Raw genomic sequence first — 23433 nt, 5'->3', positions numbered from 1 at the left:
GTGTTTCTTCAGAACTGTAGCTCAGTTTCTGTGACATTCCCTTTTGTGGCATTCCCTTGGATGTCCTTATTAGTTTGCAATCATTTCTTATTCTAGTTATTTTTCTACTTCAAGCTAGCACAACAGTGAATTTGGAAGAGCTCATCAGGTGTGACATGTCAGACTGTCAAAACTCTCCCTTAAAAATGGTTATCTTATTAACCTTAATTAATCTTCTTTGTAATCAAGAGTTCTCACTCTCTGATGCTGTTATCAATTTTGCAAGAAGAAGGTTAAACTTCAGTCACTATAAAGTAGTAGTTTCTGTACTGAGGGTTTGTAATTCGTGTCAAAGGCTTCTTTTGTAACAGAAGTCAAAAGCTACATAGTTGCAGGAAAAGTACCTTCCATTTTTCAACAGCAGGTCTTGTCCTGAGGTCTCATTACTTTTAAATACAGCACCACTGATAGCTGGAATACCTGAGGCTGAACTACTTATAACACTAGTGTCCTGATGGGACAATGGAGTTATGTCTCAAAGAGTCTTAAGGCTGTTGATAAGTCCAACCCGTGTAGTGGGACAGAAAATACAGGAGTAATTGGCCTAGATCTGCTTTATCTGCTTTTTAATTGTTAAACCACCCTATTAACAGTTGCTGTTTTGTTGGTTGCTTTTTTTTTCCCCCTCCTTCCCTCTGGATCCTTTTCATTCTGCTACATTTAGGCAGGAAGCATAGTTTATGGGTCATCTTTCAGCCTTTAGTCAATGAATCATTTCCCATTTTGTTATCCTAGTTTCCCAGGACTTCTGTTGCTTTTGTTGTACTGAAGTGTAATGTATAGCTGGTGTCTCCAAACAGACACAGTCCCAAAAGCAAAATGAGAGCCTTAGTATCTTCAGTTTGGAAAAATTAGTTGCTTGTTATATTTCACTTCCCATTACAGCAGATTGCAAGTGTTCTTGTGGCAGAGTTTTATATATTTTTCCGTTGTCTGTATTTGCTTCTTAGTATTTAATTAAAGATACTTAGTAAAGACTTACTAAAGATGCATATGTAGTTTGAATGTGTAGTCACGGTTGTGTTCAACTTTGCTCTTATCTTTATGTCAGTGCTGCAGCATGAAAGCGAAGAATGGTAAGTTGCAAAGGTTTTAAAAACAAACTTAATTTGAAGGCAGTTCCCATGATTTTTAGATTAATTTGGGATCTGAGTCATGAGGTTATGTTGGTGATGATAAACCAGCCTTATGTGTGTGTTCTCTTCAGGCTGGTTTGCAGTGCTGCCTTGCCTAGCATAAATTCATGCTTAACCTTGTGGAGACAAGTACAAAACAAAGCATCACACTGCTTGTAGGTTGTTAGAAGAATTTGGTTTTCAAAAGACTTTCTTGTTATAAATGCTGACAAGTGTCAGCATGATCTTGTACATGTATATACACTCCAGTTTTGTCAGGCTTGCTAAATGTGTGAACAAGAATGGTTGCCTTGTTCATGCTGCACGCTCTAAACACAGTGTCCAGCACACTTTTTACATCTCTGTGAGTATATCTTAGGTAACATCTGTTTTTCCTGGATTGTTGTACTAGTTCATGTTTGAAACAGTTCCTCAACAAAAACAGTTCTCCATTCAGACTTAAAGCTATTTGAAGAGGAAAAGACTTCTGGAAGAACTTGAGAGCTTTGAGAGTCACAGTCCTGCTCCTCGCACTCATTTTATGGTCTGTGGTTGCAGAACCAAAGTAACTTAAGGACCAAGATAGTATTTTGTCTTTTGGATGAGTGTTCCATTCTCTTTCCAGAAATGGAGTTAGGATTTGAAATGAAATTAGGCATTCCCCTGAATTAAGCAGAGGAGGCTCTACTCATTGCTCATTCTAGCTGTTAGTAAAAATAAATAAATAAATAGCAAAACTGAAATGCTAGGTGAGCAATAAGATGGTCTTCACTTAAAACAGCCTCTCCTGGTTTTTTGTTTGTTTGTTTGTTTGTTTTTGTTTTTTTAAGTAATGAAGAAAATACCTATCAATAAGCAGTACATTACATCTGGCATGTTCTTCCTTAGTATAAAATATGATGATATTCTACATGATAAAAATGAAGCAAATCAACCTCTTTTTCCTGATTTGTCAACAAGGTTTTGTCCTTTCTGCAAAATAATAATTCTTAATAGAAGAAGAAATACAGCATTATTGATTAGATGCTTCTAAAGGGGGCTAAAGAAAACACTTGGGCTGCCTTTCTGCAAATATTAAACAATGAATATTGTTAGAGACTACACTAAATGGAAAAAAAAAATGTTTATTTGGAGTATGAAACTCTTCTAGGTTAATGTCCATAAAGTTTAAATTAGTTCAGACTTTTCTTATTAGAATAAATGTTTCCTTTTAAAAAGCATGATAATCATAATCAAGACTAAATTTGTTCTGTTATTTATTTTCAAAATGATTGTACATGTTTAGCAGACTTTTGATTTAAATCCCTAGAGATATATTGCAGACAGATGTTTAGATGACCTCATGTTTAAAGTAAAGTTATACTTGGACACTACATTAAATTTTCCCTAAAATCTTTCCTTATATGTTAGACTGTGGAGCAGTGCAGAAAGTATCAAATTATGTATGTTGAAAAGATACTGCTTTATTTTAAAAATAAGTTATTAAAATTCTGCAGGTTTTATTTCGAGGGTCCCTCAAAAGCACAAAATGCCTGATTATGAAAGAGTATGTTTATAAATGAAAATATTGTTTCTGGTTTGAGAGTTAAATGGGAAACAGACTCTTAAAAAAGTTCCTTGAACTCAAATATAAATTTACCATGTCATTTATACCTTCCCCCATAGCTTGTTAAAGACTACGGTAGAATGTGTGCATTCTTCAACTAATATTACATTATAATACCACCTAACAGTAGTCAGTATTTTTATTGTGTTCTGGCTTTGAAGGGCTAAGTAATAGTTTCTTCTCAAGCTGCAGCTGACATCATGGTGTAGATGCTTGTGATGGTTCCATATGTGACGTTGAACAACATTTTGGAAATGCTCTTCAGTATTTCGTCAAGTCATAATTGTCAAAATTGGTCTGTTTAAAATAGATTTATTGATTGACAGATAAAATTAAGTTTCTTCAGTCTTTTGAAGTTTATGTGGGCAACACTTGCAGTTAACGCGTTTGGTTAGATAAACGAGTTACTGAGTTGTTGGAATTCTGCCATTTGGAATAGTAACTGAAGTACTGTATTAATAGATGTACAACTAGTCTTGCCTCTGCTAAATATTTTTCTTCCTAATTGCTACTTTCCTGACAGAATGTACTATCTGTAGCCTGATGCAAACGTTGCATTAAAGCAGTAATTAGATGCATGGCTCTTGGACTGCAAATACCCTTTGCCCAGGTCTGACGTGAACACTTCTGTAGGGCAGCCTTTTTTTATGGTTTTCTGTCATTTGGGCTGATTATGAAGACGGATGTAGCCAGCAGAGCTGTAAACCTACTTTGGGCTGTAGACCTTGATAAATTCGTGCAGAAGCTGCAATGTTTTTCAATCAACTCATCCAGGTCCACTGCTTTCTGGAAGAAACAAATCATCTTGCAGTGATTGAAGGCTCTTCTTTCTTAAAAGGGTGGATATTGAAGGGAGTAAAATAAGAGATCTCATCCTGCTCTTGAAAAATGAAATTTCATTCTGCCTTGTCTGTCTAAAGTTCATTGTTGTTAGGTTAATGCATACAGAAAAAGATATGTCAGGCATGGATAATTACTGTTCTGCATAACATGGATTTAATTAAAGACTAGCGAAGGAATGTGGGTACCCATGTGATGCAATTACTGTAAGCAAATAGTATTTTGTTTCTCTTTCTTCCTGAATAAAGATTTGGGCTTTAGCTTGTAACTCTGGAAAGTAATAGCAAATATTCTTCTAAATGAGAATTAGATGTTTTGCATAAAAACCAGGATGTCATCTGGTATTTCACACATGAACTAAAAGAAAATATGACCAATTTTTAAAGTAGTACATAAGTGTAACTCCTTTTCTATATTAATATGCAGAAGAATTCAAGCTATGTTCATTGTTTTGGAAAACTTGAAAAATGTATAATTTACTGTATATTTGAACATTGCTCTTTAGTATCATTTCTTATGTAACATTGTACTTACCTTCAATTCAAATATTTCTGGCAACTGAAGAATAAACAGCAAGATCGTCAGAAAAAATACTTTCTGGAAATAGGGAAAAATAAGTTTATTTAATATTAAATTTTATACAAAGAGACTGAAAACTTATGAAAAGCAAGAAGTGCCAATAAAATTGGAGCAGGTAGTCCTTACGCATTTACTAGAAATGTCACTTACCAAACTTCTTGGCATGAAGCTAAGGGGCATAGATAATGAATTGTTAAAAAATTTTCTGGATAAAGCAGTTTCACGGTGTCTTGTTTAGATATTGTTCAGATTTTGTACATTCGTGAATGTCCTTCAGAATCATTATGAACACACTGATCATCAGAGACTCGCCATAACACTTTACATGGACTTGTAGTTTGCTTGATCTTGTAGCCCTACAGTGAATGCTTGGAATTACGCTGAAGTAACAGGTAACAACTCTTGTGCTTGTGTAGCTTGATCCCACCTTTCCTACCTTCTCTCTTTTCTATGTATCAATGTAAAAGGAATAAATAATGGCTGTTCTACTTAAATATCCGTTATCTTTGCACTTAATATACTGTTACCTGCATATGCATTCAACTGTACGTATGCCTGTATTTTTTATTGTATTTGAGTAATTTTGCTAAAGACTTCAGATGCTTCTGAGGTTTGCAAGAATCATGTGTTTTCTCTGGAAACATTTTCTCAGGAAAAATGAGCACTTGCAGGTAAATCAGGCACATTCTCTGGCATGCTAAAACTTTGTACAACCTGTAGAAAAGCACGGACATCATCCTGGACAAAAGGAGACGGAGATGATTTGCATTGCCTGAACTGTGATTTTATTATTGTTTAATTTTTCTTCTTGTCTGTAGTCCTTTGTGTCCTTATCTGTGCATCTTTCAACTATTTTTAAGAATGGGGAGGGATCCTAAGATGGCATGCTGTTGTGATGCTTGGACTGAGTCGTGCAGTCTGTGTACTGAGTGATGGCAGCATCTTTCAGAGAAAAACAGCAGTCAAGTAAAGATAGATTCTCATTTATTGCAAGCTCAGTTTTAAATTGGTTGTCTTCTGTTCTATCTTATACCTTATTTTCTACACTTTAATTTGTGGTTATAACTGCACCTAGAAGCATGGTTGCAAAATCCTTGAAGAACTGAAACCTCTGAAGGGAGGCTCAGTCATGTTTAATGAATCTCTTTTTCAGAGGACATAAAGAGGGCTGGAACCTTACTTAGCTCAACTGGAATAAGAATATCTTTATTTATCTTTATTTTGGCTACAAACTCTGTAGTTAGGAAATTAAATTCAGACAGGAATAAATCATTCTATTGCATTTTGTATTATCGTTGGATTGTTTGTAAAACTTGAACATATTTTATATTTCTGTTTGCTAATTGTTTTGTAAACCCTTCAGTATTCAAATTTGTAATATAAATAGTTTTGACTAAGAGCAAAATTTAGACTGCCTGCACTCTGCCTAAGCAAAAATTTGATGCCTGTGGCTTACAGAGCAATTCAAAATAGGCCTGAGGACAGGGAAGAAGCTGGGACCTTCCTTGGATTATCTTGTGACCCAGGATACTGAGGAACCGAGAAAGCACCATTTTCTGGGTCTTTTTCACTGGTCTACGAAACTGGGTTCATTCTTGCTTTTCTGGAGGGTGTTTATGTCTTGCAGTTTTTACACAGTGGTGCAGGTTCAGCAGGAGAGTAGCTGCATATGCAGCAGCCAGGGTAGGGAGTCAAATCTCCTGAGAAATGACATATTAGTGTTAATTTTTTTAAGCTTAGTAGAGCCTGAAACACAACTGCCCTACTCTCTGGGCCCTATTGTATTTATGTTTCATGTGCACTTTCGGGGAAATGGGCATTTCTCAGTGTTAGAGGCACAGAGGTGTTCAATCCAACTTCCCATTTCACCTAAATTACTTGTTCTAACTTGACTGCAGATGCTATTTGGTGTAAAAAAAAACAAAACAAAACAAAACAAACCCAAAAAAAACAACTAGTTGTAAATCGGAGACAATCTAGTAAACTAGATTGTTTGTTGGGAACCCTGCACAAGACTTTATCTGATATCTACATCTGTAGTTGGTCATGTTAAAAAATTGCTGTCTTTTAATAATAATAATAAAAAATTGTATCCTACAGGAAAATAGTTTTATGGTAGTCTATCACATTTCTCTTACAGATCACAGTCTCAGTATATATCCATAGTGAAAGAAATGATTTCTAAAACAGGCTGTATAGTTCATACCCAGGGAGCTTGAAAGACCCAATCAGCTCTGACTGTGCTTCTAAAACGTGCAACCCTCTGCGAGGTACTGCTGGATCAGATGCATTGTGTTTAGTGAAAATCGCTGTGTGATGCACAGAAAAGTGCCTTAAATCTCTTGGAGAAGTGGCCACCCTAGGGCTTTATATAAAAGCACATTTGCTCCTCAACAAATTGAAGCTGCCTTTGTTGCAGATAAAGAGGAAAGCCCTTTTGATCTACCACTGCGATAGCCATCTGTGGCACACATTAGTCTACTGCTTGCTGCCACTGCTCAGTGGCACCAGATTATCACATCTCTCAAACTTATTCTCAAACTTGAAGGAAAATCATTCTTTTTAGTGCTTGATTTCCCTTTTTCCAAGTTAGAAATGTAAAGTCACATTGATACTGGCATATTTTCGATTTTCTATTGCCTTTTGCTAAAGGGTCTGGGATGCTTATTTGGAGATATTTTCTCTCTGATTTGTATTTAGTCTGCACGTGATTGTCTTGATGAGTGAGAAGCATGGCTCCCATGGGCTCTCAGTACAGTAAAGTCAGCACAGGTTTTTAATGAGCAAGCTACAAGAAAAACAGCCTTTTCTGTCTGAGCCTATTTACTCTCAGTTATCTGATAGCATTGCTGTTCCATCTTGACTTCCTGGGTTACACTTTGAAAGTGTTAGGTAAGCGGAATGTCAATATTTGCCTTAGCAACTTCTCCGGACATCTTACTTCTTTCAGTCAGAGCTGGGACCTGTTTGACTTCTCATGTTTTCTACTGAGTTTTGCATCCCATCTCTGTTGATCACCTTCAACAGCTTTGAGCTGGAGGCTCAGCTCCAGCTTCTGGGCCTGAACCAAGCATATGTCTCCTCTGCCGTTGTACATGCTGTTATTTATCTTTCTCCTTCATCTGTTGCTGGATGGATGTAGATAATGCTCTGGGAGATTGTCAGAGATTCTTGCATTTGATCAAAGTTCCGTTTGGATTTGCTTAGCCTAGAGCTGCTCATCATCTATAGTTTTCCTAAAAGTCTTCTCCCCAGATCAGATTATTGCATGTAGAATATCATGTGTCTGATGTATTTTTCTAATGCGTGTCTTGTGCCAAGCAGGACCTAAATAGCAGTGTGCTCTGAATGCATGCAGATTGTGCTTTATTCTTGCCAGAAACCTAATGGTGTCAAACTTCTAATGGGGAAAATATTTGCCATTAACAATCTCTCCTAACATTTCTCTTCTCATGTGTAATTTAAATATAATTTTTCTCCATACCTACAGACAAACTGGGTAAATAAATGAAGGCCCCCTGCTTTTTTCCTATCTAATGCAGTTCATTTATTCACTCTCTTCCTGCCTGCAATACACTCAATCTTTAGAGGCTGTCTCTTAGAGAAAGTTCTCTATTTACTGAGCATCAGCTGTAGGAAAGAAGAAATAAACTTTTCATGTTTCTTCTGCACGTAGAACTTTCTGGCAATTTGTCTTAAGCAGATCCTTTCCTGGTTTAGCCCCACATTTCAGCTGACTTTTCCTTATTGTATTGCAACACTGCAAAAATCCAGTACCAGAAAGAGTGCTTGTCAGTTGGGTATTTTGGAGTTTTTCCGTTTGCTATTTGTCTTTACAGTCAGCTCCAATGTTGCTGTTACGGATGATGCTCGTGTCAACCCTGTTTCTCTCATGAACCGAGTGCTAGCTACAGTGAGAACACTTTCTTTCATTGAGGTTTTTTTTTGTTTGTTTGTTTTTTCTGTTGTTTCTTTCATCTCATTGGATTTTATTAATATCTACGTTAAAGTTAGCACAAATTTTGGGTATATTTAAGTTAACCATATATGGCTCTTCTGTTACAAGACTTCTCACTGACCTATAAAGAAGAGAGGTGTGCTATTATCTGCGCTTGCTCTTACAGTGTTAGAAATCTCTTTGAAATGATGCTCACCTTTTAGGGAACTGATCCAAGAGCTTAGGTGACAAACCTTGGTTTTGGTAGAGTTTGCTTTCTGTTAGTTTATTTGCCTGATCTGGGGAAGCTGGCAGAAATACCCAGGCAGGGGAGGAGAAGCAGGGCCTGGTTTGGGTGGCAGCTGGCTCCTTAGATTGCTGACTTGTTTTATAGGCTGTGGGTGAGTGCCAAGAATGCTTCAGCTTCTGAGCGTCGCTCAAAGCTTAACAGATATCAGCGATTTAACTTGCTCTATTGTGATACTGATGAAGCTGTTTGTCACCTTCCATATATTCACCTGTCAGACCTGCTTCTCAGGAAACCCGAAGTCTTAACAAATACCATTCAAGGAAAATGCATATTCAAATAATCCACACGAGGAAAAAGGACTTTGTTCAGCTTTGTGTGAGGATTAAGAGGGAAAGAATGTTTCATTCTGCTTTTTAGGAAGGAGTTAAAGAAACTCCTGTTTGTAGTAATGGTACACTAATGAACATGTACTCATTCTGAACTGAGGTTAGAGTTTGGCAAGTGAATTTTGGGCTTTGTATCACACTTTGCTCAGTGTATAACTTGTGTGATTTTGTGTGTGGAAAAAACAGTGAGTTGCAGCTATGGTGATTGAGTTGCTTCTCTTCTACTTCCCAGTGCAACCCATCACTACTGTTGGCATTAATCTGGAACAATGACAGATAAACCAAGGCATAGAAACACTTTCAGAAATGTTTTTTGCCTGGCTGATGTGTGTCACTTGAAGGCAGGGGCTGAAGCTGGAAGCACAAGGGAATTTACCTTTTCAGCTCGCTTGCTCTAAGACCATTGATTTTAATGTCTTTCTACTACCTTACACTAGTTTGTTAACTGTATTTTTATGCCTGACAATATTCTTCTTAATTTGCTTATAAATCATTAGAGGATTTTACTTACATTATTTACAGTATTCTGTAATCTTTTTGTGTGTCATACTTGTACTTCAACATTTAAGGTGGAGATGGCAGTGTTGTGCTTCTTCGCTGTCTTGCTTTGAGTTTTGCAGTCTACTTGATGATGGCTCACTCGCTTTTGTCTCTATGGACTCTAAGCCTAACAGTGCAGATGGTTTTGCTGTGTGCAAGTTTTTCTGTAGGGAGTTAAATTCATCTTTAATATGAAACAAAATCTTGAAATTAAGCTACAGCAGGTAGATAAAGATCAGTCTGCAAGTGTTGATGTGGTTCTAATTGAAAAATTGTAATATAAAAGACTTAATTGAAAAATCTTTAAATTGAGAGTAGTTTTATTTCACAAAAAGCATTGGCTTTGTTAGTTCCACTTACAATGGAAGAACTATGGATTTTGAGCTGTTCATCATCCAGAACTTACAAAGTTTCATAGTATTTATGGAAGTTTTATAAAAGCTCTTGGAAAATATAAGATTCTTTTCAGAAAACAAACAAACAAGCAAAAATCAAACCAAACAAACAAACAAAAAAAGCCCACATTGTCCCTAGGGTGTTAAAGATGTCTGGGCAAAAACTCATTGGCTTGAATAAGATCCCAGTTCTGTGTTCAGAAGACTGATAGTTTGTGTTCTTAGTGGAAACAAAGCAGTGTATGGGAACATCTGGGACTTCGGCTTAGCATCTGGAAAGCAGCCAGATGCTGAGCTTGGTGGTCCTGCACCTGTGGGCATCATGCCCAGCCCAGTCCCATGGAGCTCTCAGATACCCTCACCCTGCGCAGCGTCTTGCACGATGATATCTGAACAGCTAAACTCTGCTGATAACTTCTGTCTCAGCTCTCTTGTTCTCATATCATGACGTTAACTATATAAGCAAATACTTTTTGAGTCTGTTGCAAACAGAGGCTTGCAGATGATGGATGTCTCTGTTATTCCATGATGCTTTTATTTTTAATCCTCTAATTTTACTCCTTGTCTCTTCACCGATTCATCAACCACTTTCTGGTTGAATAGTTTCACTGTACATTTTTATTCTACCTCTGCCATCAAGAATGTGCATCTGTTGGTAAAATGCTATGTCCAAACACAGCTATTAGGAGAATTCAGTAGCAACTGTGTAAATATTTTTGGAAATATGAAGTCATATAGTATGAAAGTATAATGTATATCAGCAGCATAAACATTTTTAGTTCTTTATTACTCTTGCAACTCACATCAGTAGTGGAAGTTTTAAGAGCATAGCCCTTTGTAAGTATGTGGTAGTTTGTTTTGCTACCAAAACTTACCTTTTGTATCTTAGAAGTAAAGCCTTTGACACTTAAGACTTAATAACCTTCACATAAAGAAATGTGAAACAGGGTTAGAAGAGGGGCCATATGTGACACGTTTGTGTTCTGTGTCTACAATGTATCTGTTTCTTCAATGGCTCCAGTTGTACTTAGCACTAGAAATCGATCTGCAATTTGCTGCTTAAAAAACTGATATTTTAAAGGTGACATCATTCATATCTTCTAGTCCTGATTGTCTGTCCAACTCCTATTTCACTACTATAATTTCTATTCCTCTGAAACAGAAATTTCCTGAAAACTGGCTCCAGACCAACGTGCATCATTATGCTAAAAACATAAATAATATAGTCTACATTATGATAGAAGTGTTGCATTTTTTAAATCTACCCATTTGTATCTGTGGTGATTTTCGGAGTTATCATAAAATAGACCATTGTTCTTTGTCTTCAGTGCTTTTTTTTTTTTTTTTTTTTTTTTTTTTAGTGAATGCTGAAGCTGTTTCATGGGGGTACTCAGCACCACATTGTTCCTGTATACTATTGTTGTTATTACATTATCTCTGTTTTTGTTTTCTATTTCAAACTCTCATGTATCAGTTGCAAAAAGCTACACCTTATTTGAAAATTCTGATACATGGATATGTTTCCTCAGGTTTCTACAATAGTGACTGATATATACTGAATATACCCACTTAAAAAAAAAAAAAAAAAAAAAAAAAGGATAAATTATGGCTTAAAACATTCATGTAGCTTATGCAATTAAAAGTAACTTCCCACTAAAGTTAATGATTGGAACCATGCCTCATGTAAAATGAGGAGATCAAAATCAATCAAGAAATCCCCCGCTCTGTATCTTCCTCCTCTGAAGCCAGACTTTTGCTGCATATGAAATCCTGAAGACTAAAATCTACCATAGCCAGTGTAGTGCTAAGTTTTCAGAAGATTAGAGATGGTTGTTTGTGGGCATGAACTACTCCTTTCACTGTGTGCTAATCTATTTTAATGATGATACTTACAAATGCTAGCAATTTTGTTGCTCATCAAAGCATGCAGAAAAATGAGGGGAAGTATCATGTTATGGGGACATATGCCAGCATTTTCTGCAGCCTGTATGTGTCTGCAATGACCTGATAGCCATGGACTGCAGTAAGTCTCTAAAGATGACTAGATTATGTTTTGTTACAGTTTGTGCGAGGGCTTTGAAGTCACTTGTTCTTATTTTAAAAAAGTGTCCAGAAGTCTGAAGTGCTGCATTTAAAACATGGATCTTAAATAGCATCTTATTATTCTCCTCTTTGCTAAGCCTGCTCCCATACTGTATCCTTGTCCCTTCTCATAAAAGTGTTGCTAGCAAAGAGGAACATGCAAGCAATGTGTCTCCTCAGCACTCTCTATCCATTTTGTTTCCCTGTGTAAAAAAGCATTTACTGCTTACACTGATGTGTGGTGGCCTGGCCATTCTGTGTTTGAAGCTGTATGCTGTCATTTGGGTAGAAAGGTCAAGGTGTTTAATATTTGAGCCAGAACAATTGCCATCCTGCAGCTGGTGTGAATTTCATTATATAAGAGTATTTCACTCCTATGAATTTCTGCTGTAAGCATAAACACTACTATAAGTATTGAATATTTGCAGATCAATGGAAGGTGAGGGGATTAGTTAAAAAAAGTAGATGTACATAACCTTGACTGTTTAAAAGTCTTTCCTTTTAGAATACTGTGCCTGTTTAGATCACTAATATATTTTAATTGTTTCCATCTTTCAAAATATATCTAACAAGTTCATTTTTTAGTTGTTGTTACACAAATAAACTGGTATTAAATGCACTGCTTTCTTTCTTTCAAACATACTTTCAAAATACTGCTTAATGTGGTTTGAAGATTTTGCCAACATAACCTTCCAGCTCCTTCTCTTGTATGAGGGTGGTTGATTACATCTATCTTTTAGTTTACAAATGCCAATTTATTCCAAAGAATGCAAACCCTGGGACCATTTGTCATCACACTTTGATTGTAGTTCATTTCATTATTCTATGTAGGAGGAAAAGCAAACAATTAGATGCCTGAAAAGGGGAGGGGTGTGAGGGGGAACTGGAGCATCAGAGTATGCTAAACATTCTTATTGCATTGCATACTTTAACCTCCTATTGATTTCCTATTTTTAACACTTACCTGCCTGGATGTGACAAATTACTTATGGGGGGAGGAGGGAAGCAAACAAAAAACAACCAACCAAATGAAAAAAAACCAACTGTACCAAAGAAATCCCAATCCACAAAATCAGAAACCTTTGTCTGAAGCATTATATGTCAAGGTTCTAGAAACAGACTAAGTGTCACAGTCCTTTAGGACTTAAATTTTGTAGACTAGGTGACTGTTTTTTTTTCATTATTAAAAGTTCTTTCAGTTTTCATTTGAATTAGAGTTCAGGTTTCAAAATCTGATTCGCTGGGCATAAACGTTCAGTTTGTAGACTTACTCAATTCCAAGCCATGCTGTTACCAACAGTGTTGGCATCCTATTTCTCTGCAGGAATGCATTCAGCAGATGTATAAAACAGCACTGTTGGATCACCGTTGTATAAACCATCACAGGGTAGAAGGATAATTCCCACCAGTTTTGTCCTGCTTCTGCTCTTCTCACTTCTCCAGCATTAGATTGCTTGGCCGTGATGCAAGTGACTTGTGTTCAGCTCCTTTGCCAACCAAGAAGCTGGTATTATTCACTGCATGGGGGGAGCAGGGTGCCCACTTCAGGCTGTTGGAACAGATCATGCTCTAAGCTGCCTGTATTGAGCACTATTTCATGAAAGATTTAAGGGCTGAGAGGGATGGTGTGCTTGTTATACCAACCATGACTGTGGAAGTAGCAGGGAACGTGGCTTCAATAGAAGTGTCAAATATTTCCTCAAAGCTGGGATTGCAATCCTGACTTCCTGCCTCCCACCTGAGTGCTTCTTCCACCAGGCCAGCGCATAGCCTTTGATCCCAAGGATCTTTAATTATGCAAAATGCACCAGTCTGAACCAGAGAGAATTAATGCACTCACCTTCTACTGTTACTCTGTTCTAGTACTACATTTAGGGCAGTATCCTAGGAGCTGATAAAGTCAGGTTAAATCTCTTTTGGTAAAGACAGATGAGGAAACTGTTTCCTTTGCCTCAATGCTATTAATTTGTTTACTTGTTAGTTTTGTAAGTAAGATCCCCATCTTTGCCCTTTCAAAGGAGGAACAAATGTTCATGCATCTAACTCAAGGGTGAGGCTGCAGGCTGAAAACACCAGGCTGAAAGAGCTTAAACCTGCTGGGAATTTGGGCATCTGAGAGCAAGGGGAGGACTCTCACTGTTGGCGTTTCCCAATGCTGCTCTTCAGGTGGCTGTTTAGGGGTTTAGCTCTTTACAGGAATACCACAAATATTCACCATGTATGTAAATTAGGCATTTGGACATCCTGCCTAACACTGAGTGAATTGCACAAACGAGGCAGAGAACTTGATGGAGGTAAAGTCGCATTCAACGTTTTTTAGTGTGTGTTTTATAGTCTTAGTCTCAAGGCAGCCATTTCAGACTTTGAGTGTGTCAAGAGTATGTGTGAGGGGTACTCTAGAGGAAAGGGAGACTGAGACTGAGATTTGAATGAATACCCATTCCTGCAATAATAGGGAGAAAAACTCTAGCAAAATAGGTTCAAAAGGAGTGTAGCATCCGTTTTAGTAGTTCAGACAGCAATTATTCTGTTGTGCAGTTGTGTGTCACTATAGTGTCACTAAAATGTGCAGTAAAGCAAAATGCTGAACATTCTATTGTACTCTTCCTTCTGGCGTGCATTTTTTGAAATGACACTTTGACGATGCTATAAAAGTGAAGAACAGCAAATTTTGAATGAAAATTTCAGAAGAAAGTGTGCTCTATTGAAGTGTAGCTGGTGGGGTACACATACTGTGCAAAGGCGAGGAACTGAAGCTCCAGCTGCTGTGGAAACATTTTTTGAGTGACTGTGAGATACTTTTATGCAGGCTGTTAGTGACTACTTCTATTTGAGAGTTAAGGCTTCATGATTATTGTCCAATTCTTAATCTTCAGTTTAAGAAGTGAATGTCCCTTGTTTCAAGAATAATTGTTTTTTCTGCCAGTGACTTGCAATTTTGCATTACAATGACTTTGGGAACAGTATTTTCATCACTGGATTATGTGGAGATATGGGGATATCCTGGCTGCTAGGTGGCTGGTTTTTGGAGACTTCTGCGTGTCAAACTTCAAATGAGAGAGAAATATGTTAGACGACAGAGGATGCATAGCCTTTGAGTTTCTCTACTGCTTCACTGATGAGTCAACAGAAACTCAGAACATAAATTTCAGGCACCTGGAGTTCCTTGATATTTGCTTGTTTTTAACCATTAGTCTTTCATTAATCATTTGTTTAACCAACATTCACTACCCAAGTGCTTAAACTACTCCTAAAAGGAACATCCACATACATGTGAAGATCTGTTAATAACAAGTTTGTGGATTTAAAGCAAAACCTGTACACTTACTCAAGGCTCCAAAACTAACATCTGCTATGGGTGTATGTGTCTGAGGGAGTCCATCAGCGCTGGTAACTTATAGGAGTTGAAATTTCAGGAAGAGCAGCCATAACTTATAGGAGTTGAAATTTCAGGAAGAGCAGCCATTGAATCATCTGACAGCTTGGTTTGATGCAGCCCTTACGTGAACTCAGTAGGAAGACTCCCATTCATGTCCCTGTTCATTAGGGAGCCCTTTAATGCATGAGCAGGCATTTCCCTAGTTCAAAGCATGTCTGTCAGCTTCGGTGGAATTGCAAACAGACTTTGGCCTGAGCCCATCTCCCCCGCTCCTGTTTTGTTTTTTAGAATGCAAATAAAAGTGGCTTTAGTTCAGTTTTTAGAAGCTGGACTGGGGCCTGCCTTCCCACCCATGACTTTTTAAATAAAAATGATATTTTTTTCAAGTTGTGTAGGCTCAACAAGGGAGGTGAGCTGGATTGAGAATAATAGCTTTCATAGCCTGGAAAGCATTTGCATGAGCTGACAGTTCTTTGTGCCTGACCCCAGCTTTTGGCAACCCCACAGTTCCTGACCAAAGAGCAGGAATGCTTTGGCAGCTTTCTGGATTTTCCTGATGTTTCCTAAAGGTACAGTCTTCCATCTGCTTTTTCAGAGGCTTGAGAAACCTAGAAGGCACAGGTTTTCTGTTCTGGATAGCCTCACTTGGTTTTAGGGCAGAAAAAGCTGTAGGGTTTTCTTCCTTAATTCTTCTTCCAAATAATGTCTCTTAGGTCTGGTTTAATACAATGAGAGAATAATTTATTCATGTTATGATTGCTTTGTGATTACTCTGTATGGGGATGATGCATGTTAAGGGAACACAGCGAATTTGCACTCAAACTATCAAGTTGTCTTTCTCTAATAGACTTACAGGAAAAAAAAGGTTGGTTTGGTTTCCACCACTAATTAATATCATTTAAAGAGTTAAAAGCAAAGCTTCAAAGATATCTTATCCATCTTACCAGGATTATTCTAGAATACTTTTTGCCCTCCCCTAGTAATATCTGATGCTCTGATAATCTTCATTATGTCTGTTTTGACTATAGTTTATACTCAGTCATAATCAAGTAAAATCAAGGCATGTAACAGTACAGCAAACCACCAGCTATGCAGGAACAACAAATTCTAGGAATATTTATTGAAAATGGAAAAAACAAGATAAAGTCAACTCAGTGGGGACCACATTGATGCTAAAAGGCAGAAAACATCGTACATTTTTTGTTTCTGCTTTTGCTTTGCTTGGGAAACTCCTTCGTTATAAGCTTCCTCTATGTCTTTAACGACAGTTAAAACAAAATCTTTGAAAATCAGTATATGGTAGAAATATCGGAGAATAGTTAGAAGTCAAGGATCCATGTCATCCAGTCTTCGTCTTTTATTAACAGAGGTTCCTTTCATGTTAAACATTCAACTGTAGTTTTTAGGACCAACAGAATAAGCTGTATGCAATCTTACATATCTGGGCAATGTTTTTAATGCACAGAATGCTAACCCTCTGTCTATATAATGTAAAAATAAAATGTATGGTAAGATTCATAGAAATCTTACTGCTAGCAGACTTCCAGAGCATACAAAATGTTCTTCTGGAGTGCAACTGGAGGGCTGATTTGTGAGAGTATAGTTGGCATTTTCAGCTGGCCTGTATTTCCTACATTTGCAAAGTCAAATCTTGCTAGAAGAGCAATGAAGTGAAATGAAAGTAGCTTGAAAGCTTAACATGTATGCTATGTTGTTTGTGTTAACTTGTCTTTTTCAATGTTCACGTTCCAAATTTGTTTTATTTATGGGCACAAAAATCAAAGGGTATCATATCTTATCCTTACATTTAATGCTTATTAGTCATTTTCCTCTCCTTAATCTAAATAATCTCTTCCATGGGCTTTAAATACTTGCAATAAAATTATTGATAATTTTGTTTGAAATTAATAAAGACAGAAAAATTTGGTGTCTTATATTGTGTATTTTTCAGAGAATAAAAAACTAAGCAACAGTAAATGGCTTCAACCTGCTAGTTGCTATACTGATAATCCATTGGGGTACATATTAGGAAGATTTCACACATGTTAGGGTACTGTTTTATAAAAGGTTTTCTGAAGTTAAATTAAATTCTGCTCTGACATGGCTGAGAGGAGAGATCCTACTTCCTGCACAGAGGCAATGTACTGAAGTTATCTGGACTACTTGCATTGAAACCTGGTCTGTTCTGAGGGGGTTACAGATAATGTTCTAACATCAAAGATGCTCTCCTTGCACAAGCAAAAGTTTAGAAGATAGTTTAATTGTGAGGAATGTAAATAAGAATCAGTTGCAATAGTATTTTAAGCATCTAGTAATTTATTTCATTCATAGTGATTTTCATTTCATGTTCTGCAGTGTTTAGCATGAAGCCAGTTTATACTTTTCCCATGAAGTCTCTTCGCTGCTCAGAGAAAATATCTTTGAAAACATATGTTCTTACATAAGAGTCTGTTTGTGGGAACTTCAGGGAACTTGTGCAGACTTGCTTAATCATCCTCTGGAGAGCAGCAGTGCTTATTTCCTGTCTGCTTCTATTACTTGATGCCGTGCCTTAAAAAGGCACTGCAACCAGGAAGAAAACAGTTTCTGAATCAAAAGAAAAAACTTGAAAATATAAGGAAAAATGGAAGAAACAGCTGCGTGAGAGCAAGTCAGTGTAAATAAACAATTAATTCTTGAATGTTGCACATTTGATTACATAACTTAGAAGCCATAGTACTGTGTTCAAGTTCTGAAAATCTGATTCCAGTTTTGAAGTGATTTCAATATATACAATTTAGTGTTTATTTTCTTTGGCTTTACAGCAGTCATTGTGTTCACATACCTTTGACTTCCTAAAAATAAGGATAACATTGCAGCTGTTAGAACAGCAATTAAACTGTGAAGATGATATCAATGTGTTCGTATACACAAAATGCTCTTTAGATGAGAATATGGAAAGTATGTGTGTGCGTTTGTTTTTCTCAGCTCAGCCTTTAGATAGGTGAACTGGACAGTGCACCTTGGTATTTAGGTAGCATACCATATCCTCTGTTTTCTTTCCACTAATCTAGCAAAAAAACTCCTTTGAGACTGTCTTATATAAAATACACCACAATTTAGAAAATATTTTTTTCTAGCACAAAGAATGCTACTGATCCTTTGACATTTTCTTTGCTGCATCTGTGGTGTACCTCTTTTTTCTGCTTTAATGCAGAGAAGACTTCAGAGATTCTCTGTCCCTTTGTGATTGTTTCCATGCCCGTGTTTCTAGAGTTGAGTTGTTCATGTTTATCTTTGCTTCTCTGGGAATAAGACTACAGAGGCACAGTTGCAGAGGTAGAATCCTAAAACTTCTGTCATGTTTTTGTTGTAGTTGTTGGTGATGATGTTTTGTTTTGTTTGGTTTGTTTTCTGTTGTTGTTTTTTGTATTCTTGTATAACCAAAGGCGGATACTTTTAGTTTCTTCCTTCACTTCAGCCCTTTGATATTCTCATAGACTTTCTTCTTTCTTATCGTGCTTTTTTCATACTTTGCACCTAGCTTTTGAGCAGTCGTATCTATAAACATGAGTTCAAGTGCTGTTTCTCTGCTGTTGCTTGTATTACTTTTACTTCAGACCTCAAGTGTTTCTGTCTAGATTAAAATCTTTGACGTGTCAGTTCACATTCAGGAGATCCATGACAGATTTGAAGCCTTCTTACTGTAGATTTGGTAAAGAGGTGTTACATTACTGACTGTTGGTCAGTCAGATCTTTAGCTATGGTGTCCTTTCAGGCAGGACAGGGAGGAAACTTTGATGCTCGTTGTCAGTCTCACCAGCCTGTGTGCATAAGTTTTCTAGGATCAGGTTTTCTGGACAATACGAATATGTAAAACACTTTTTGAGGTAGCTGCCATATTTTATCTTTCTTAATGCAAGATCCTTTTCTTTGGAAGCAAGAAATGTGATCTTGCTTGTGTCAGTTCATGAAGAGGATCTACAGTGGCAGGATGAAGTATATCACCTTCAATGTGTTTATGGACTTCATATCTCAAATTCTTTTCGTTCTCATATAATTCCTCAAAACCTAGGAAGTTCTGTATCCAAGGGGAAAAAGTAATTCTGTGTGCAACCTATAGTGAAGGCCAAATCAGGACATTAAAAGAAGATCCTCCTTCCTCATCTCACCCAAAGAACAAGTAAAATTAAATTCTTACTGCATTTTAGGCACACGGGTCACAGAGCCAGTACTGTTTGGTTTCAGTAACTTCCTCAGAAGAAAACAATGGGGAAGAAGATTGTTATTATTAAACAAACAAACAAATAAACAAAAACCTATGATGTGCTGCAAGTAATTCCGACAAAACAAAATTAGAGTTAGGGAGCAATAGCAAAGTAGAGTAATGGGAGGAAATCAAATAAGAAATGACAGGAAAGTCTACCCCTTTTAATTCACAAAGTGGCAGTTTTATATTTTGCTGTTTTAAGGGAAGCAAAGAAGTAAGTAAGACTTTTTTATTATTGTTATTTTCATAGAGCTAAAAGAAAAGCCCAAACCCCCAAACCCAGTTAGGAAATAGCTCTTCACCTCTGATTATTTCAAGTATCTTTGGAGTTCCTAGACTATATTTGCCAGAATATGTGTTTCTAGAAAACAGTGTAGGATGTTTCCTAATTTTGCAGTACTTTACTGGAAAAGGCTTATGCTTGCTTATGCAGAAAATCTCAAATACCTGTGATGCAGGAATGTCAAGGACAGCGTTTATGTTCACTTTCACCAGATAGTCGTCAATTTCACTGAAGTGATTAAAAGTGTCTTAGGCATGGTATGGGGAACAAGTTTAGCTTCTTCTGCATTTTGGAGAATGGGCAGAAGAAAATATTTCAGTCTTGATTTAACTTTTAAAGTAGAACAGAGCTAGCAGCACCAAAGAAGAGCCCAGCTTGTCATATCCCCCTGTCCTCTTGTAGCTCAAAGAGCTGACCTGGTATTTGTGTCATCTCTGGAGAAGCGTAAGTAGAGCTCTGGATGATGGTAGTGCCCCACCACAGTCCTGTGACAGCATCACCTTGGCTGCTCTGAGCTGTGAGTCCATGACTGCAGCTAGCCTTGTCACAGCTGTTGCCTTCTACTCTGAGCAGGAAGATGCTGAAAGTGCGATTGCAAAATGAAACCTGAGATTTGAGGTGTACCCAAGCAATAATTAATAGCTCCACTTGTAGGTGCAGAATGCTAATTGGCTGCTATTGATAGTGCAGTTAGCCAGCATGCATTGTTGAGGTCTGTCGTGACATCGCTTTGTTTAAACCCGCACTACTCTGCCAGCAGCAGTATGCTGACGGAAAACTGTCACAACAGCCATCACTGCAATCTAGGAGTTAAGTTTGACTGAAACATATGTCTTCAATTTTAATAGCTCAGCTTCCCAGATGCCCTAGAGGAGAATATTGCCTGAGAAGGAGCTTTTCATGTAGGAATAATTTGTGTTAAGTAGCTCAGTGATCTGTTTGTTAGGTTAGAGCTGACAGTTTGTTTATATTTCTAAAGGGGTATGATGAATGGGGGAGAAGTTGATGCTAATTAGCCTAAATTGTTCCTAAGAATGCAGAGCACTTTGCCAGTTTCATTGTTTCTGTTTCTTTGCACATTTTCAATAATTGAATGGAGCTCAGACCATTCATCATAATTTTAGGTAAGATGGAAATAAACGAACGTAGCACGGGCCGGCCTGTACAATGGAAGATGTCACTTTAAGGGTCAATTAGGTAAGACATCAAACTAGGACTAACGCAGCATTCTCTAATTCAATTGTATAAATATGGCAAATGTGAGTGTTTTCATCTAAAAAATTAATTCTCTCTGTCATTATACTAGTATTTAGGTTTTCTTCTTGAAAGGCAGCTTTCGCTTATTAGCATAATGTTTTTATCTTAGGCTTTAGCTTACTACCTTGAGGTGTGGACCTCTGACACTATGAGAAAATGTGCTACTTTTCAGTATACTGTGTATCAGATAAAATTAATCTAAAAATTCTGCTCTTGGGAGAAAAAAAACATTGGTCAGGTGTGATTGCAAGCAGTGTTAGCAAAAGTGGCTGAAATGCATCAGATGTATAGCAGTGTATAACAATGGAAAAGCTTTTAATATTATCCGCTTGACTTTGCACAGCATGTTGTATTAGTCTTTATTTTAGGCTTGGGAAACATAACTCTGCTCAAATTCAAAACATCCTGTGCATACGCAGAAGGCTAATTTTGTAAGAATGTATATTTTGTATTTTATTCCTTGATAAATTGAACTTAGATTTGGGGGGTGGGGACCTGGAATGTTTTTAGGCCTTATACAAGACCATTCTTTTTTAATTTATGCACATATAATACCACAGGAAGAGATGGTATAAATTTGTGGACTGTGGAGAATGAGTGAACATTTTTGAATCAGGATCTTTAAAAGGGGTGAAATTTGAGTATGATTAAGTTAGGAAAAAGGCTCGCTTACGGCGGAAGTCAAAGACTCTGTATACATTATAGGCATGTCATGGCTTTTAAAAAGTTATGTTAGACTTCTATACAAATTGTGAAGGAATTTGTATAACCCCAAACAAAATTCTGTGTGGTTCTGAACTCTTTCAGAGTACAAAACAAAGTAAAATAAAATAAAAAGGAGTGAAATAATAATAGTAGTTAGTATTCCGGTCAGGAGTGAGTGTTGCTGTAGGGCAGGCTGGTAGTTTACACTGCATGGGTGTTTTGTTGGTCACTAATTTTCTTGGAAGGAAATGATCCCATGGCTTATGCTATCCGCGTTTGTGCATATTTGCCCTATAATTGGCATTTACTAAGGGGACTTTTGGTTTGATGGATGACTGTCAGGGTATAGCCTGCTACCTTTGATGCGGACTGCTTTTGTATGAGTTTTTTTTTACATTAACTCATTAGAAACTCTGCTCTGCTTCAACATGCTTTTTATTTGCCTTCTGAAAAAGTGAGACTTTACAGCCCACATTTCAAGGGATTTACTGAGGTGTTATTTGCATACTAGTATTTTCATTTGCACAGAAGAAGAAAAGTACACTGCAGAAAAATGCTAAATTGTCAACCTGTGAATCTTAAAAGCTAAAAGAAGGTTCATCTAATCAACTTAATTTTTCAAATGCTAGGCCACTAGCAAAGTGTCTTTAGAGTATAGCGTTAATTTTGGTGTTCCTAAACTTTTTGTTTGTTTTTTAAGGGAAAAAAAGGGCAGTCAAAACCCAGCCCCATAAGAGCAGCATGGATAGTAATACTGTCACAGAACATCAATATTCAATGAATTTTCAACAAATAAAGGATTGGTATCTGAGACATATTAGTGGTTTCTCGGTCTTTTCTTGATTTGGTCTTTTCCTGAATGCATGTGGGACTGTTAATAGATAATTAACTGTAACATGATTTATAATGCAGCTATAATAAAACTATGATTACCTAGCAATATATTTTAATCCCATTGCCATGTTTTGATTTGACATTTGGAAAAGCGTATGAAAGAAATGGAAATTGTGCGTGCTGACACTTACTTCGTGAAAGTTCCTTCAATAAAACATTTTATCCACAAATAGTTGTGTAAAGGAGAATCATAACTTCTATACTGAGCAATATTTTTCTTAGCACGAAGAAATAATTGGAATGAGCAGCAGGTTAAATTTTTCCTCTGGGTTCACAGAGTCTGAAGGACATTTGATAGAGGACTTCCTACTTTTTGTTTCCTTTTGTTTATTGCCTTGATATATATTTTTTTTTAATACAGCACTGCAAATATTTGCCATGCTTTAAAAACAACAACAACAAAAACAAACAGAAATGGAAAACATTCCTTTATAAACTCCTGAACTATTTTTTAGTTGCTGCTTTTTTTTTTTTTTCTCTTTTTTTCCCGTTTTTAGTTGATGGATGGATACAATGAAATATGTATAGCGTATATAGCCGTAGTAAATACAACTATAGAATAAAAAACACCACTGAAGTTCCAAGTTGTTTAGGTCTGAAGATTTGCGCTAGACAGTTGACACAAGGAATACAACATGTATTCTTCTTTTTTGCAATTGAAGGCGTTTCTGAAGGATCTGAAATTTACTTGAGTGGATCTCAAAATGAAATCATTAATATGTTCAAAGTCCTGTGAATTACTTGTGCGTGTTTTTAACTTGCTTGAACAGATTCTCTGGGCCAACTGAGACACTCAAGTTAATCATTTTTTCAATGGTTTGCAAGCTCACATCTCTCTTGCCTGTACATTCTGGTTGCTGTAATTAGCTCTTGCTGTCTGAAATCTGTTTGAATGGG

The 23433-nt window shown here is 36.9% G+C and overlaps 1 protein-coding gene across 1 annotated transcript in view; it reads left to right on the top strand.

Moving 5' to 3' along the window:
* The window catches only part of SLC25A21 (solute carrier family 25 member 21), a gene marked incomplete at both ends in the record, with an annotated part of 229143 nt that overhangs the window by 6325 nt on the left and 199385 nt on the right, over nt 1-23433 (top strand).

This window comes from Tetrao urogallus, assembly GCF_951394365.1.
Source record: "Tetrao urogallus genome assembly, chromosome: 6".
NCBI lineage: Eukaryota > Metazoa > Chordata > Aves > Galliformes > Phasianidae > Tetrao > Tetrao urogallus.
This window is presented reverse-complemented; position numbering and strand designations above follow the sequence as displayed.